Genomic DNA, 18668 nt, shown 5'->3' on the forward strand with positions numbered 1-18668 from the left:
CACCTGGACCAACCCTCTCTTCTCCTAATTTTCCTCTAGCTTTCCTAGGCCACAGAGTCAGTGAGTGCAATGCCAGCATCTGACATTCACTATGGCCACTGGGAAGGAGGACGGGCACAGTCCTAGCCTGTGCTGAACTCTCGGAGACGAGATTTTGGTTGGAAACAACCTAGAAACTGTAAAATTTTATTTATACAATAAAAGTAGTTTAACAAATTGTCTACGGTAGCTGTTTCATAGACCAAATCATGACGAAGCCATAAAATGCTCCAGCCTTGTACGAAGGAGTGCTAGAGCTCCCTAAAACTGCTGGAAAAGGCAGATTCTGGCACATCCACATCTCATCCAAAGAACTTGGACAAGCCCCATAACTTGAGATCCTTCCATGTAAAACAGTTTGGATATCCTCTAAAACTAGGCTTGATCACGTTTCTTCCTCTGCTGCAAAGCTCCTTTTAGGAGTTTTAGAGGGCAAGAGACCAGGGACTGGTCCTCAATATCGCACAGCGTTTTGGTTGAGCCATCTTAGTGGGTTGGGAAACAACTCAAGAGACCCAGCACAACAGCAAATTCCTGAAGCAGGAGAGCACTTAGAAGAACAAATGTCTCTGCACCTTACTCTGAGAAGGGCTACCCTGCAGTGCAGACAACCCTGAGAGAACCAGACAGTTGGGTAAGACGGTGGCAAATGAAATTCCGCATAGAAAAGTGCAACGTAATGAATATTAGAAGAAACAAAGTGAACTACTCATGCACACTGATGGATTTCAAATGAACCGTGACTACCCAGGTTACGGATCTGAGCATCCCCGTGGACAGCTCAATGAAACGCCATGCTCGGTCCGCCGAGATGGGAAATACAGCAAATTGAGTGCACTGCAAATGCGACAGAGAAAACTGAAACCATCGTGAATGCTGTTACACAAAATCAGTGACAGCTCAGCAGCCGTGGCCAGAGTGCAAGTTTTGTCAAACCCGTCTCTGGAAGGAAGCTACTGCAGGATGGAGGGAAATTACGGTTAGGACTATTCAATTTGGAGAGAATATGAATGAAGTGAGAAAAAAATTGAAGAAGGCCCATAAAATTATGCCTAATACAGTCAAGGTCAGCCTGATGCACAGATTTCCCTTTCTTACCATACAAGAATGAGGGAAATGTCTTTTCATAAGGAAAAAAAAAAAAAAGACTCACTATTTTCAACACAAAGAAGCTCATTCAACCCCTGCACAACCGAGCTGCTGCACAGGGATTTACCCTGGCGCAGGACTCGCGTAGGTGCGCTCTGGCAAATACCCTCCCTGCGTTCCGCCCCTCTGGGCAGCGAGTGTGCTGCCCTGTCCTGCTGCCTCTCAGCGAGGGATGCTGTCTTCCCCCGTAGCACCGGCCAGGCACGTCGCTGGGTCAGGGCAGCGGCTCAGCTATCTGTACCACTGGCTTCACAGCCTGCTGCCCACGCTCTGTCTTGAAATTGTATTTTCAGTACGAGGAGGAAAATAATTACCTTAGTACCTCTAGACATTGAAACGGTTTCCTCCTTTAATTCATACTAGGTGTTTTGTCAAGCTTAGCTTCCATTTCTCTTTTTTCCTCTTGCCCTAGAAAACAACACTGATTTGTAGCGAAAGCCTGGCTTATCACGCGCCTTTAAATATTTTGCAGTCACTCGTCTGCCCTTTACTACTTATCTCTGTCTCCCCGAGCCCTGGAAAAACAACAGCTGGTTTTGGTTTATATTGCCATGAACGCTGTGCAAAAAGCTGGAAGCAGCAACAAGCCTTCGGAGCCATTTTGTCAGGGCATGGGTGAGGGTTCCCCATGGCGGGGTCAGGGCAGCACCTGGCAGCCAGGGCCTGTCCCACCCTTCGGCCAGGAGCGGGACAGCTGGGGGGCACCAGAGCAGCTCCAGCCCCGGGCATTGGGCACCTCTGTGGGGATGGGCCAGGCTGTGGGCCCACCTTACTCACATTACTCAGACATAAAATTTAAAAAGTGGTAAAAGCACTGGGAATTAACTGTCAGTTAAGAACATTTCTCGTTTTTATCCCTGCCAGTATATTTTCGTGCTCTCTTCAAGGAGGGAAAAGGGAGGATTCGGGGGACAATAGCTCAGAAGGCTGAGCTTCAGCTTCCAGACAGACAGCTAATCAACAGGTAATCAACAAGTAATCAAACACTCATCTGTGAGCACCAAGAAGATAACAAGGTAATAAATCGGACCCAAGTGAGATTTGTCAAGATCGCATCATGTCAGACCAACCTAATTTTCTCCTGTGATGGAGTAATCAGTCTTAAGTGTGTGGAGAAGCTGTAGATAGATACATCCTGACTTTGGTAAGGTTTTGATAGAGTCTGGTAAGACCTTGTCATTAGCAAGCTAGAGAAATAACAGTCTAGATGAAACTAATGCAGAATGGGTGAAACTGGTTGGAAAGCCACTGTCAGAGCAGAATTACAGCTGTTCACTGTCAGAGAAGAGAGGCTACCGTGAGTGCAGGTCTTATGGGTTTGTTCTGGATCCAGCGCTTATTCAGTATTTCATAAGCACCTTGGATATTGAGACAGAGTACGCTTACTGAATCCATAGGAAATCCAGCAAAGTGTCAGACGTATTGGGGAACAGGATTAGAATGCAAAATTATCTCAACAAATGGGGAAAAGAAGTCTGAAAACAATAAATACAATTCAATAAGGCTCCATAGACCTCTGCGTTCATCAGGTTTGCACTAATACAAACAGCAGGTAGTAGCTCCTCAGAAAAGCCCTAGATATTACAGCTCACTAGAAAGTGCACGATGGCAAAGCCCAATAAAGAGAAGAGAGCAAACTCAAACCTGAGTGAAGCCAGACAGCTACGAATAAGCCTGGCAAAGCGAATATAAAGCTTATCTTTAAGGACTGACTCGCTTTATCAGATTCTTTTCCTAGAATATAGATGTTTGACTACAGGACATTTTTTCACTGTTAATTGAAAACACACTTGACAGTAGCAGCACAGGTTCTCTATGAAATAGTAGTCAGTCCCCTGCCAAACCCTCTGAGGAGGGCAGACTGACATCCACTCTCAGTTTCCTCTCCCTTCACATTAACAGCTCTCACTTCAGGAAAAAGGCAATATAAGCAAATATGAGCTTTGGGTATATTAAAGGCACAGTATGTACAGCTGAGTGCAGAATAAGACTTTACCACAACAGGACAGTTCATACCTGTAAGCTCTCTGTGTAGCTACACACCCTGTATCCCCATGCTTGAGGCTGGAACAACAAGTGGGACTTACGGGAGCAGAAGAGCCCAGTTCCTTCTGACTGATGCTCTGTGATAGGCAAAAAAATTGCTAGATGAAAGCAGAAATAAAGATGATAGGCACTGGAAATGTGAGTGTCTAGACTGGGGTTTAGCAAAGCAGTTTGCACAATTAAGGTTGTCCCAAACATTGCTGAGACCTCCAACACAATTCACGTACCAGAACTTCAGGAAATACTGTAAACCTTCTAATCTCATTTCACCACATACACCTTTCCACATACACCATTTTCACATACACCTTTCCCTTCAGTGACAGAGTGGACTGAGTTGCTCTTCTGCTGTTGAAAGCACGTTCTTATTTGTATTTTGACATGGTTTAAGAGATCAGAAACTATTAAAGTAGTGAAATTAACTTTGTAAGCAAGGGATTAAGGGAAAGGAATTAATGGCATGCACATCTATTGAAAACCTGAGAGGCTCATTTCTCGACTAGCACAGAGATATCCTCTAGGCCTAATCACTTGCAAAATAGCAAGACTACAGCACAGACAGTGCCACTCACCTCCATGCATTGTCACAGTTTGCCACCAGAAACAGGCATGCCAGCTCCAACATCGTGCAAACAGCCACTAAAATCAGAGCAGCTGGGCACTTCAGGGTCTCAAGATAATTTTTTGTACCCGCAGTCTTGGCCAAATTCAAAAAGGATAACCATTCTCCAAGGGTCATGAGGAATCATTATTCAACTAGAGTAAGGTATAGAAAATTCTCAAAGGTAAGTGCAATTAATCATTTTACAATTACTGTGAAGTTAGTCCAACAGCAGTTTTATATGACAGGACGTATTGCAGCTTTTGCATATATTTCTTGCAAGTGTTTAGCTCTAGTACAACAAATGGAGCAGGGGGCTGCCATGCTTCTCTTTTGTTTCAAGCTCTTTTCATGATTGTGTCAGCTCTGTCAAATCTGAGGACAGAAAAGCATCAATTACAAGCTGTCCCAGTAAGTGTCTTTTCCTGGAAGAACTAACTGATCAGGAAGATCTAACTGATGAATATGGACACAACCTCACCAAACCTTCCTCCCTCTTAAGGTCTCCCTTTGATTTATCCTGCTGCCGCAGCCTCACATGCTGCCATTGCCATGATCTCCAACTCTGCCAGCTCCTCCCTCCCACCAGCCCTGCAGGTCCAACTCTCCTCAGCAGGTCTCCCCTCAAAATGGTTTAATGCCAGCTTCAACCCGTTGGGTTGAGATACAACCTTGCTGGCGGAGCAAATCCTCTTCCCTCAGAGGCCAGGGCTGAGTCACCCCGGTAAACCACAGTGGAGCTGCTGGGGCCCACACAAGTGACATTTTTCTTCATGGGCTCACTCCACTGCTCCATACGCTGTCCCAGTGACCTGAAGACAAGTCTCAGAGAGGATAGGACAGCACAAGCCCCACCACTAGCAATCAGATGCTGGGGAGCACAGCAGTGCTTGGGGTGCTATAGAGACAGGTGCTGCTCAGCTCTGTGACCCATATGCTGGCACATGGATGTGCTATGAATGGCACAGAGCATGGATAGGGCAGGACTGAGAACTGCAGCAACTCCCAAGAAATTCCCAGGAGATCCTGCTTGCCCAGGGAGCAAGTTACTCTTGATGGGCTGAACCTGCAAGATACCGTCTCTTGAATGCCTGTTGCCAAAGCTTGTGTTTTAGAGGGTGTGTTGCATTTCCAGTTGGGTTTAGGAATCCCAGTGTGCACATGGCTCTTGTTACGTCTCATGAAATAGTTAGTATACTTCTCTGAAAAATTGCTCAAAATACTTTAAGAGCAAAGGCTGTGCCTGACAGCACAGGGCCTATTTTATTCATGCTTTGTTTAACTGTGTAAATCATTTTAAATGTGGTTTAGGAACTATGCTCTTATGGAACTTCTGTTATGAAATGTTAATAAAAATTACCACAGTTAAATAGAACCATCCTTGTTCTTCGAGAAGTGCAAGTGCTGACAGAAGAGCTCAGAGACCGATTCGAATGTTTTGTTTGTAGTTTGCACAAACTGGAGTAACACAGTGGAAGCAGTAAAGCGACTTGAATGGATCAGCTCCCACACTAGCTTATTGGTCACAATAGATTTTCTACTGTCATCGACACTGGACAATCTTGAGGCCTGCTGCCAGTCCCAAATTGGGCTTGGAAAGACCAGTGGTGGGACCCCAGCAGAGGCTATTTTCAATGCCCTCTGAGAAAGGGCCATGGTTGCCAGCTCACAGGCTTCTCCAGGCCTTGTGACAGAGTTGTAGTCACCAAGGGATGGTGGAAGTGAGGAGCAGGGAAAGTCTGCTGAGGCTTGCTTTCCAGCACTACTGCTGCTTGTCCAAAGTGCCTCTCCACCTCCCTATTCTTTTCCACTGTCTCCTGGCATTTATTGCCTTCTGTGCATGCAGAGGCAATGCTTTGCCAGACTGCATCTCTGCTCTCTTCTGGTTTAGCCATGAGAAATCCTTTCTATCCATCCCTGCCTTATGACTAGGACGTCATGGGATTCCACCAAACATTTTCTATTTTGTTCTTCTCTTCTTCCCTCATAGTTTTGCCAGACATAGAGCTGTTGACAAAGAAGCATCCTCAAGCATCTGGCCTGAAAAGGTGGAAATCCTGTATAAGGCAAGAAAGAAGAAGCAACTATTTTTTCTGTGTTGGTTTCCACAGCAATGTTCTCCCCACACCCATTAATTTTTGGATGCTACTTTCACGGCCTCCTCCAAGAGACACAGAAAATGGCACAGTGTTTCCATGTTATTGCCTACAGCCTGGATGAGTGAACATCACACTCTCCTATGATATCTGTCACAAGCAGACATGAGTTGTTAGTGCAAAGAGTTTAGAAACAGGATGTTGCTGACTTACAGGTCACAATAGTGTGTTGATAGACAAGGCTTAGCCACTACCTTTCAAGTGGACTGCCATGATTTGACAAGCCAGTCTTTTGGGGCAGTTTTGGGGAAGAAAGTAGGCAACACAAGAGAGGAAATAGTGTGGGGGAAGTTTACAGGGAGAGCAGCAAAAAAAACCCCAAGAGTAATTCAGTTACTACCTCTGTCACAAGTGGTGGTTCTTTGATAGCTTAACACACCCCTACCCCTCATCCCACTTCTCAGCATACGGATAGGTGACATCTATCCTACCACGGTCCCAACTCCTTGCTTTCATGTCTAAGAACTCACAACCTTGCTTCTGAGGCAGCCGTGAGGCCTCTGCCTAATGATCCTACTCAGCCATCTCTTTAGTGACCCTGTGGAGAAACACCCTTTTTGTGATATTTCATCCTGATCCTGCATGTCCTTGTCTACAGAAGGAGGGGTGACTTCAAGGAAGCACATCTGCATCACTTGCCCAGCCCCAAAGGTATGCAAAGCAGCATGGGTCGACAATTGGAGGGCAGCCAAAAGTAACACACAGTGCACGCGCGCCAGCACACTCTCATTCATTTCGCAGACAGCAGCCCTACAGAGTGCGGAGCACTCACTACCATGCGGGTATGTGAGCTCAGCATTGTAATGCATGCAAACAAGTCACTTGCACATGCAGTGGCTGGCTTCAGCATGAATTAAACCCTCTCCACCCTCATGTAGATAGCAGTCCACACATAAATCATGCCTACTTGGATTCCCCTCTGAGTACAGTTTCTGATGTATATTTCATCGTAGAGTGGTACACTGGAGAAGCTGGAATTTACTATACAACTTCACATGTGACAGGTGCAGTACACTATCAGTTATCAAGCTCTATTGCTGGCCAAGACAGATAGAGCATATACAGACATACAGCAGGAGATGACTTCTATAAGTATGTTCATCTTCGACCCAGCTATGTAGTCTTGAATAGACCTTGGGCAGTTAGCAAGGGCTGGATCCTGCAAAGTCTTCTGGCCCAGCTGCCCAGAGGCAGGAAGAGACTGCCCATAACTGGAGGAAGAGGACATGATGCCCTGGGGCATCCTTCTAGTCTTTTGTTTTTAGGAGTGTTGAATAAAGCAAAGCAGTGGAATCCAAAAGGGCTTCAAAGATTGATGCTCGAGGGCAGTCTCTTCCAAACAACTCTGAGGAAATGAGCCTGCTCAGAACTGTGGAAAACCAGACCCCAGATGAGGTGAAGCAGTTGCCAAGGCCTATTTCTTCCCCCAGTTTGAAGCCTAATGCACACAGATGTCCATTAGGCAAAATTGAAAATATTATTACAATTTTTGGTTTTAATATATTTATGACATACACATATATTGATTTTGTATAAACATCCACATGTCCAGACATACAAACATCTGGCTTCTATGTTCATTTGATCTTCATCTCATTCCTGGAGTAAAGCCATTTTTTCCCTATTTGGCAAATTTTCTTGTGACATGACACTGCCGTTATTGCTGATAGAAACCTTTATGCTTTTGTATTTCTCTCCAGGACAAAAACAATGTGGAGAAAACCCTGAAAAACAGTGAGGGAATGATCTTCAAAATTACGGAGAAGGAGCATAAGAGAGGAGTGTGAGATCTGTGGGGTTGTTTTTCCCTGAAACAGCACTTGTTTGCCAAGCATACCTCTCTCTATCCGTAAATACCATCACAACATCTGGTGTCAGAGAGAAGATAGACATGACAGCACACTCTTTGAATACCTAAGGGCCTAGGCAGTTCATGCTGGCAATCCCACCAAAACAGCAGCATTGTCAGAAAAGATACCAATGGGTAGCTGGGGACATAATGCCTCTAGGAATGAAGGTTTCGTACAGAGGAATGACGGTCACATGGACATGAAGCTGTCTGCATTCAGACATCTGTTTAGTATCGCAAACCTCCTTAGCAAGAGCCATCTTGGTTACTTACTGTACATAGGAGTACTGCTCTGGCTAAGGTTATACACATGTGGTTTGTAAAAGTGTGTTTTGAGGGTCCTTCAGAGCAACAAAAAAGACACTATAGGAAGCTGCACTTTTCTTCTGGAAAAATATCCTGGCCTTTATAGACATTTAAATATGTAAAGAATGTCCCTGGTTTCCAAGTGATTTTGAATTACTAAAACTAAGAAGAAAAAGGCATAATGTTCTGTTACTTGTCTTCTAAGTGTCAGATGCTCAGTGGCCATTTAGACATTACCTGAACCCTGATTACAGCATCTGTATCATGACAGACTGACAGATAGCATTCTGTATCAAGACGGATGATGCCCTCATGATTACCTGGTAGCACCTATGAAGCCAATAAAACAGTTCAAATGAGGGTGGGCTAGGTCTTCATTAAATGTATCAGTCACATAAATTGTGTCCCTCTATGCCCAGTCCCCCACCTACGCTGTCTGCACGTGCCTCCTGTGCTGATGTACTGATCTATAACCTTTGAACCCAACTGACCTACACTCAGCCTTTCCTCCCAGTGAATCACAACCGTCTAGAGTGACAGATGCCACCACAGATATTTTCACAGAGAAGTTTCAAGAAAGCAACTTGAGACCTCATAAGCTGCTAATGTAGTCAGCAGTGAACTAGTTACCTAAGAGATGAGCAGAGGACAGCTAGCACTAAGGAGCTGCCACTGCTCACCCGAAGTATTAAACATTAATTATATTAAGCTTGAGGCTCATTTTCTTTGCCTTCAAGATCACACTGTAAGGGCTTTTTGCTAAGGCACGAGAACAGAAGTTGAAGTACCTTCTTAATCATTCGTCCTCAGAGTCAGAGCTCTAAACAGAGATTAAAAGATTAAGTATAAAATAGTGAGGTTTTGCAACAAGCCAGCATTGACACTGCAGAAATACTGTGCACAGGCACAATTGAGCCAGGAGGACAAGGAGACATTTTTACACCCCTACCAGGGACAAACCCAGCCCCACTGCAGGAGGTGGCAATTTCTTTCCCATCTTCCAGCAAGGAAAGACCTTTCCCTAACATGTTTTTGTTAGCAGGTCTTGCTCAATGGTCATGATTTTGAACAGTTTCCAATTTCGCACCAACTCTCTCCTCTCATGTTAAATCAATTACCAGATAGATGCTGTTACAGCCTCTCACAGATAGCTGCACCACGCAAGCGGAAAGTATGGCATATCCTGCAGACCAAACCAGGTGACAGACTGGCCTCAGGGAGTCACAGTCCTGCCTTTGTGCCGGCTGGGGTACCATGCTGCTCCTGGAAGATGGCCCACAGCCCTGGAGCCTACACGGAGTTTATCTCCCCAGATTAACACCTGGGTAAGACACAACCTTGACAAGTCAAGTAATTTACCATGATGCTCCACGCAGCTCTTCCTCACGTTAGCTTTTGAACATCACACAGAAAAGCTCTTGGCAGGACCTGTTGGTTGGGAGTTAGCCAGGCCCAATATTAAAATGCAACTTGTCTCTAAACTGGTTAACACCAGAAAACTGGTGGTTAACAGAGCGACATAACTCCTTATGTCACCTTGAATCATGACCTGGTTTCCTAGAGAAGCTCAAGAACTACCTTCATCCCACAATGCAGACTTGTACTTCAGAGGTTCGAAGCCATGAGGTCTATCCCCAGGGCCTGGACTGGTACTCTTTCTATAGTGACAAAGGTGATAGTGCATATGCATCTGCAATTTATTACAAAAATGAGTTCTTCTGCACAAGACCTTGTTCACTCAGGTATGTTTTCTGTCATGCATTCAGCCCTGCGGCATGCAACATGAAGTCTTCTAATAGAGGAAAAACTCATTGTCTATTTGTCAATGAAGGTTTGAGAATATCAGGCTGTTGGCATTTTGTTTAGGAGCCAAACAATATTCCATTTTAATTGATTAATTTTTCAGCTACTGCACTGCCTCCAATTCCAGCACTCAGCAATCAATTTGAACTGACAAGACCCTCAGAGCCATGCTCTGCTCCTGCTTGGGCCTACATTTGCAAAGGCATTAATTCACTTCCCCAATAGCAAATTTAATCAAGGACGGTGCATACCAATGAAGAATCATGCAATGATATGCCATCAAGTACGAAAACCCCTGTGTTACGCTAATGCAGGCCTCTGTCATTCTAGACTTCAATCACGTTATTAATAGCGACCTCCTCAACAGCTTCTCTGCTCTGCTGTTTAATCACTGTCAAATAGGAAAGAGCTGGGCATATAAGGAAGAGCAGAACCGTCAAAGCGGGGCATCACAAAAATACACTCAGGACAGGCATGTCCAAAACCACTGCTCCTGAAAACATAGTTCTGCCCACGCACAAAGTGCCACGGTCCCTCCCACAGCCACTTGTCTCATTCTGCACGTGCAAACTGCAGCAAGATAAAGTAAATTATTGTGATGACCATCAAGGATCCATAAAATCCATTACTCTGTCAATCCTCATCCAATACAAAGGGCAGCCATCATCTGCCTCCGCAAACACAGTGCTCACAGTTCTGTTGCAAGTCGCGTATTGTAAGATCGTCTCGTAAAGATGCAAGTCCTTGGTTATACTGTTAGGAGAAGTCACAGCTTTCTTTTGAAAGGATCATTTTTTGCCTTCGTAGTTGCAGAAGAGAAAAGGTGGATACCTAGAAATTCAAACCCAGAAGGTGAAGATAAAGGACACAAAACTTGATTTTCAAATCAAGTAATGTCTGAATGTTTGTGGTGAGCAAAAACACCGCTACCGAAACCTTGAGCTACAGCTGGTTTTTGGACAGGCTAAACCATAGGTCTGATCAGGCAGCTTTTGGGAGCTGCTGGTTTTGAGTTCATGCATTGAAACATATATATGACTTTTTCTCCACATATTCAACTAGTGAGTTTTAGCCCAAATCTCAGTTTCAGAAAGCTCCCAGAGCCCTGCAGTCCGGTCCCACTTTCCTCACACCACGCAGACCGCACTCCTGCCAGCCAGCCCCCATCACGGCTGCCTGCCTCACAACCCAGCCACCAGCTCAGCAGTTTCCACGCCATGAGCAAGGTTTCAAACTAAAAGTTCATGCCTGGGTCATAACAAAATGTGAGTGTCTGTTTCTGATGGCTGGGGCTGGGACCTTGACCTTTTGTTTCCCAGAGGAGTGTTGTGCGAGTATAACCAATGCTGTCAAGGAAGACAGTTTTCCCTTCTCAAGATCATAGAATGGTTTGGGCTGGAAGGGACCTTAAAGATCATCTAGTTCCAACTCCCCTGACATAAGCAGGGACACCTTCCACTAGAGCATTGGATGCTTTTTTTAAACTCTCCTCTTCCAAAGCATGACATATAACCAGTAGGACTGTGTGATGTCCATTGATGTCTTCAGGCAGTGTAACAGCCTCGCTACCTCCCACTGCCTCGGAGCGCCAGGCAGCTGCACTTTTCACCATGTAGATTCATTTCACCAAAGAGAGAGGACAGCTCCAAAAAGCCACCGGTGCTGTAATGGCCAAAGAATCTCACCTGGGCCTTCAGCACCCTTCCTAAATATGAATGAAAAATAGAGCCTAGATACATCAGTCCTGTCACAGCTCCACGAAAACTACAGGGTTGCTCAAGAGGATGAGGTCTGCTCGGTGAGGTCTGCTTGCTCCTCTCCACAGAGAGCATCGTGAAGCACAGAGGCATTGTTTATGTTCAGAAGAACACAATGTAAAAATCTAGCCTGCTGTAAATTACTAGTGAAATCCAGTGGCAAAATTCCCAGTGACATCAGCAGGACAGGATTTCAGCCACAATAAAAATATAAGCGGAGAGGAACAAACACACACTGAGTGCTCATTGAGGCCCCATTTTTCCTATACCTTTCAGTCATTCACACTCATGATCTTACTACAATCTACTATAAAAATCAAACTGATTAATACACTGAACTTCCCCTTCTTCCAAATCTTTATTTGCCCTAGAAAACGGCTTGTATTTAGAAACATTCTAAGTAATATGTTGTTAGATAGCCTTCATTACCCAGAAGACAATAATGTATAAATTTCTAGCTAGAGGTTGCAGTGGCAAGGTAAAGGTTAATGCCATACAGCTTGTTAGAGACATGGATTCTGTAATGCAATTAATTTTCTCCCAAATAGAAAAAGATATTGAGACATTCTTCACATTTCTGGCTTGCTCTTGTTGGGTTTTAGTATTTTCTGGCTTCAGAAGGAGCATGGAGATGAACAAACACGAACAAAGGAAATGTGCTGACAGGTTTGTTCAAAGTAGGTTTGAAAAAAAAAAAAACCACACACAAACCATAAAACCAAAAGTAGAGCTGTGGTTGCAAGCGTGGGGACAGATAGCACCAAAGATATCACAAAATAAACTTGAAAAAAAAAAAAAAGAAACAACCAGAAAACCAACCACAGAAAAGCTGGAAAGAACTGTTAGACAAGGAAAAAGATCATAGAATCATAGAATCATAGAATGGTTAGGGCTGGAAGGGACCTTCAAAGGTCATCTAGTCCAACCCCCCTGCAAGGAACAGGGATATCTCCAACTAGATCAGGTTGCTCAGGGCCTTGTCCAACCTGGCCTTGAACGTCTCCAGGGATGGAGCATCCACCACCTCTCTGGGCAACCTGTTCCAGTGTTCTACCACTCTCATAGTAAAAATTTTTTCCTAATATCCAACCTGAACCTACCTCCCTCTATTTTAAAACCATTACCCCTTGTCCTATCATAACGGGCCCTCCTGAACAGCCTCTCCCCATCTTTCCTGTAGGCCCCCTTGAGGTACTGGAAGACTGCTATAAGGTCACCCCGGAGCCTCCTCTTCTCCAGGCTGAACAGCCCCAACTCTTTCAGCCTGTCCTCATAGGAAAGGTGCTCCAGCCCTCTTATCATCTTCGTGGCCCTCCTCTGGACCCTCTCCAACTGGTCCATGTCCTTCTTATGTTGGGGACTCCAGAACTGGACGCAGTACTCCAAGTGAGGTCTCACGAGGGCAGAGTAGAGGGGGAGAATCACCTCCTTCGACCTGCCTGGCCACGCTCCTCTTGATGCAGCCCAGGACGCGGTTGGCCTTCTGGGCCGCAAGAGCACATTGCCGGCTCATATTGAGCTTCTCGTCCACCAGTACTCCCAAGTCCTTCTCCTCAGGGCTGCTCTCGATCCAATCACCACCCAGTCTGTATTTATGCCTGGGATTGCCACGACCCAGATGTAGGACCTTGCATTTGGCCTGGTTAAACTTCATGAGGTTGGTACGGGCCCCACCTCTCCAGCCTGTCAAGGTCCCTCTGGATGGCATCCCTCCCTTCCAGCGTGTCGACGGCACCACACAGCTTGGTGTCATCGGCGAACTTGCTGAGGGTGCACTCCATGCCACTGTCCACGTCACCGACAAAGATGTTGAAGAGGGCCGGGCCCAACACGGACCCCTGAGGGACGCCACTCGTGACCGGTCTCCACTTGGACATTGAGCCGTTGACCACTACTCTCTGAGTGCGGCCATTGAGCCAATTCCTTATTCACCGAGTGGTCCATCCATCAAACCCATGACTCTCTAATTTAGAGAGAAGAATGTCGTGCGGGACAGTGTCAAAAGCTTTGCACAAGTCCAGGTAGATGACATCCATTGGTCGACCCTTGTCCACCGATGCTGTCACCCCATCGTAAAAGGCCACCAAGTTGGTCAGGCACGATCTGCCTTTGGTGAAGCCATGTTGGCTGTCACCCACCACCTCCTTGCTCTCCATGTGCCTTAGCATGGTTCCCAGGAGAATCTGCTCCATGACCTTGCCAGGCACAGAGGTGAGGCTGACCGGTCTGTAGTTGCCCGGGTCCTCCTTGTTCCCCTTTTTAAAAATGGGGGTTATGTTCCCTCTCTTCCAGTCATCGGGGACCTCGCCAGACCGCCACGACTTCTCAAATACAATAGCCAGTGGCTTGGCAACTTCATCCGCCAGTTCCTTCAGGACCCGCGGATGGATCTCATCAGGTCCCATGGACTTGTGCACCTTCAAGTTCCTCAGATATTCTCGAACCTGGTCTTCAAGTACAGAACCTGGTCTTCAAGTAAGATGCGGGAGGCCTATCCTTAAATGACAAAAGGTGAATGTGAAAGAGGAATTAACTTCTAACTCTGCATTGCACAGTCTGGAATAAGCATTTCTTACTGGAGCTGGCTGGGTGTAGCAAGTATTCTAAATAACGAGCCTGAACATGGCAGGACTAGGGTCAACATCAACTAGGCAGTGTATTCACCCACATGGTCTATTTATTTCAGGCAGTCTGTATCTGCCACTGCTGAAGGTGGTCTGACCAGCAACACACCCAGCATCAATAAAGAACAATATTCTTTAGCAGAGACGCACCTCCTGCTGAATAAAGTGGTTTAACAGTTCAAAGATTTTTGATGAGCACAAAGGCAGCTGTCAGGGAGATCTCTGCAGCTGCAGGGCATGAGCCAGAGCACACACGGCAGCTCTCATGCCCAACGAACAACATGCACTGCTCAGGATTCAGCAAATTGCCAGAACAGCATTTTTCAGTCTTTCCCCCTAATCAATAGATGTTTAAGCAATATAAAATGGTTTGGGTTGGAAGGGTCCTTAAAGATCGTCTAGTTCCAACTCCCCTGCCATGAGCAGGAACACCTTCCACTACGAGTTGCTCTGGCTCTCTGAAGCCAGTGATGAGAGATGTACCAAAATTCTACAGGAGCACATCCTTCAGGACTTTATCTACCTTAGATGAAGGGCACTTCACTGTCTGTCAGTACATATATATATATATATTACTTCATATAGCTCTCTCCCTTGCTCCTTCCTCCCCAGACCAATATTAAAAGACATATTTAAGGTTGCAGAGTTGAGCACTTGGGACAGAGGGCAATCCCGAATTACAATTGTCAGCGTTAAGCTAGTTCTACCATGCATGTCCACTACAAGTGTTAATTGGCATGACTGCACATAATTGGACCAGTTGGAGAGGGTCCAGAGGAGGGCCACGAAGATGATAAGAGGGCTGGAGCACCTTTCCTATGAGGACAGGCTGAAAGAGTTGGGGCTGTTCAGCCTGCAGAAGAGGAGGCTCTGGGGTGACCTTATAGCGGTCTTCCAGTACCTCAAGGGGGCCTACAAGAAAGATGGGGAGAGGCTGTTCAGGAGGGCCAGTTGTGATAGGACAAGGGGTAATGGTTTTAAAATAGAGGGAGGTAGATTCAGGTTGGATATTAGGAAAAAATTTTTTACCATGAGAGTTGTAGAACACTGGAACAGGTTGCCCAGAGAGGTGGTGGATGCTCCATCCCTGGAGACGTTCAAGGCCCGGTTGGATGAGGCCCTGAACAACCTGATCTAGTTGGAGATATCCCTGTTCCTTGCAGGGGGGTTGGACTAGATGACCTTTGAAGGTCCCTTCCAGCCCTAACGATTCTATGATTCTATGATTCTATAATTACATGCCAACATGTGCCCTGACGCAGGAGACTGAGCTCCCTGGAGTTTTTCCTCTGCCTCCCTGCAATCACTTGCAAAGTAGAACAGAAAGAAGTGGTATGCCAAAAGCATCCAGACCAAGTCCCCAGTGACATCTCATCACACTGAGTAGCTTCAGCTAATTTTAAGCCAGAAATGGTAGTCAGGAAGAATCAGCCTGTGACTGGGTCCCAAGGGAAGCTGGAGCAGCAGCAAGCCAGAGAAGTCCTTGCATTACAAGAGGCAGCTTCCTTTTCACATGCACACTGTGCCAGGATCCTTTCAGGATCATTGCCCAAGCAGGGCTACAGAGAAACAAGACCTCTTTTAGGAGGCAGCATTTTGAGGTCTTTTTCTCCTCATCAAAGCCAGGCATTCTCAGGACAGCTCTTCTTCTCTCCTAACATCAGCCTCCACGATATAACAGGGTCCCCCACACCTCTGTAATTGCCCTGGGGAAGTTCCTTCTCTTTTTCTCCTGCCCCATTGCCCAGTCTTGCTGTATTTTTGGGGAGATGCTTGTGGAGAGGAAGATGGCTGAGTTGCCAAGACACTCCAATCCTTTAGGGGTGCTTTGGAAGAACCTGCTCCATCTCAGTCAGAAACTCCAAGCTCTCTGCTGGCACCTTCCCTCCTACTTCACTGGTTTTAATGCTGCCCATGACAGAGTGAAAATGGAAAACAAGAATGAAAACAAAGCAAAATCCAGAAGCACTGCAAACACAACTAAACACCATGCCAGGGAAGAAGCTGAGCTCCCTTTGCCTTCTCCTGCACCTGCCAAAGAACGTGCTGCTGGAAACTGCAACTAATACACTACATGCAAAAAAAACATAAGTCTTCTCCAACTAGTCAAAGCCTCCTCAAAAACCTGACGGGAGGCCAAGGTGTTCTTAAAGTCAAAATGCAGGATATTCCAATACCGATCCCATAATCACCCATTTCTGCTCAGCCGTAACAGTGCTGTGAAGTACATTTGGCCTCTCATCTCTCATTGCCTTGGTGGGTAGTGAAGAGGCAATGAGAGATGCGTACCCACAGCCTGCAACTGCTCCTAGCCCACCTCAGAGGGAGCAGTAGGTGTCATATTTGGAAAGATCCCAAGGTATCATAAACCTGCTGCTGTTTTTCCTTTCCAGCATCATTTCTGTCCGTGATTGCATATGCCATCATCAGGGCACAGGCTATAAAGCCCAAGCCCGCAGGGATACAAAGATCTGTCTGCATTTCTAGATGTTTGTTACCATAGCAATACCATAGTAATTTTTAGTTTGTTTTGTGTCTTTTGTTCTTTTTAAAGCTAGGTTCTTATTCAGTGCAAACAGAGCCAGTTCCCACTTATGTGAGAAGGAAATGAATACTCACAGCCTGCTGTGGATGCAGCAGGGCAGGCTACCTGGGAGCAGGGTGCTGAGAGGAGATGCTCAGCTTCTGCCTCACACCCCACTGCAATCGCAGGGCTCTGCCGTCTTCATTCACCAAAGCCATTCCTGATGCCTGCACCCAGCACAGTGTTGCTGCCTACCCACGCTGATGAGTACCACGCTGCCATGCCTCCTTGCCTCCTCAGGGAGCTCTTGTGATTAACTTTTTTCAGAACAACCGTCAGACTGTCATGAGCATCCACTTTCAGCTTCTCCCTTAAACAGCTCAGCCAAAAGCACTTTACAAAACCAGCACAAATAATGTAAAGTCAACTTTAGAATCCTTTCCTAGAGTGTACTTCCAGGGTCTGGTAATGATCTGTAGAAGCCTTAGTACAGCTATCATAAGGGTGTTTTCTGCCATATGAACATACATTGCTCAACAGCTTGGTTTTCAGCATGTCATTCATGGGCTACTCCAAAGGCACTGCAAAAGATGAAAGCAGCTGATGGCCAGACATTCACCCTGCCAAATAAGTATAACTAAAGTTCAAAGTTAAGGATATCCAAGGGAGAATCCTTCCAGAAGTAGAAAGAAAAGTATCCTTTTGCAAGAAGCTTAAAAGAGCCAGCACTTGGTACATTTGGGCAATTTGGGAAAGCTGACCCTTCAGCAACCAATGCCCTAACTAAGTGGAGCAGAAAAAGCTTAGCAGCACACTCTTCGTTAGAAACTAGCAGTTAAGTTTAACAATAGAAAACCATGTTACAGAATCAAGTCTTTGTAAGGTACATCCATTGTCAAGTGGAGAAATTTTTGCACACCTGTCCTTCTGAATTGCTAGGACTGCACGCTACTCAGTTCTGTATGCCGGCTCACAGAGGATAACTGCCTGGTACTGTTCCTGCAAATGAATAACCAGTCCTTAAACACAGGCAGTAGACGTTTGTACTGCAATGCTAAAGGCCTGGGGTTGATCCATACCTGCCAGCCATGCGGAACAACAGAATGAATAATTTTGTTAAAGGAAAACAGAAAGGTATATTTCAAAAGTCCACTGATCTTTAATTATAGATTAGGGAAGAAATCGTGTTTCTCTTTGCAGTAGAGTAAGTGATCTTCCTTACCGAAAGCAAAATTGTAGCGTGTGATGGACTGTTTCAAAAATGGCTGCCTTGGAGAGAGACAATTGACACAGACCACGCACCGTGGAAAAGGTAATGCAATAGCAATTTATATCTCTGCATTAACCAGTGCCACACACATCAAATCCTACTGTGCCAGGTCTGAGACATGATGATAGGTGTCAAAAGAGATACCTACCTCAAGGAGGCTCATTAACTTGAGAGCACTGAAACATCTAACAAAATCTCATGGATTGAGGTATTACAGCTTCACTTAGTCATCACAAGCAAATGCTCATTTATTGCAGTTTTAATCAATGGAGTTGAAAGTGCTTCACTAGTTTTTGCTGGTGAAGCCTCTGCTGCAAGGCTCAGACATCACCTCCAACTAAAGGGGCCCTGCCTGCTGCACGTCACTGCTGCCCTGGTTGGTGATTTCACCAGAGGATGCACACACCAGTCATCCCGTCTTGGGCAAGCTCACCCTCACACAGGAGGGTACTGTAACCTGGCTTGGCCTCAACTCTTGGATGCCCCAAGTCTTGCTTAGGGATGCCCCAGGCAAGAGAAATCCTAGAGGAAGGAAGGTATCTGG

At 45.8% G+C, this 18668-nt stretch overlaps 1 protein-coding gene across 1 annotated transcript in view; it reads right to left on the reverse strand.

The window, feature by feature from the left end:
• The window catches only part of GALNT16 (polypeptide N-acetylgalactosaminyltransferase 16), an 80025-nt gene that overhangs the window by 37852 nt on the left and 23505 nt on the right, over positions 1-18668 (reverse strand).

Source organism: Tauraco erythrolophus, chromosome 6 (genome assembly GCF_009769465.1).
Source record: "Tauraco erythrolophus isolate bTauEry1 chromosome 6, bTauEry1.pri, whole genome shotgun sequence".
Lineage (NCBI taxonomy): Eukaryota > Metazoa > Chordata > Aves > Musophagiformes > Musophagidae > Tauraco > Tauraco erythrolophus.